Genomic DNA, 669 nt, shown 5'->3' on the forward strand with positions numbered 1-669 from the left:
AGCTTTTATGAAATTGAGGATGGAGAAGAAATAGGAAAAAGCAACCTCTTTGGGGGTTCTGTGCTCCCCAAAGCAAAAAGAGGTGAAATGAAGTGGGGAAAAATATTTTTTAAAAGTAATAAAAAAAATATTCTTAATTTACATTGTAGCAAGTTAAACTGAATTATGGAATAATTCACCATGTGGACTGGGACAGAGGGGAGAAATGATGACATTGCAGGCAGAGGCAGCAGAGAGAAAGTTGGCATGTGGAGGATCGCGTGAAGTAGCCGGGCTTGATCTCAGAAATAGGAGTTTGGAATGGCTGGAGCACACCCAGGAATGGAGTGTCTAGTGCTGACCGTGGAGAAGGCTCAAGCCAGTGCTTCTCAAACTTATGGGCAGGTAAATCACCCGATTCAGTGGAAGGTCCTGAGAGTCTGCTCTTCTAAAAAGCTGCAGTGTTTTGCAGATGCCCTGGTCCACAAAGCACCCTGTGAATAGCAAGACTGTAACTTTTATCTTAATATTTATTGATAATTTAATGGATTATGAGTTGCCACTGTTTAGTTATTTAGTATTTGTTGAATAGCACAAAATACATGGCATTTTTGTTAAACTAGATATTAAGTAATTTTATATAAGTTTTGCTCTGCTGATGGTGAAATAATACTTTTAGCAACTTCATGT

This window comes from Pteropus vampyrus, unplaced genomic scaffold, assembly GCF_000151845.1.
Source record: "Pteropus vampyrus isolate Shadow unplaced genomic scaffold, Pvam_2.0 Scaffold11, whole genome shotgun sequence".
In the NCBI taxonomy this organism is placed as follows: Eukaryota; Metazoa; Chordata; class Mammalia; order Chiroptera; family Pteropodidae; genus Pteropus; species Pteropus vampyrus.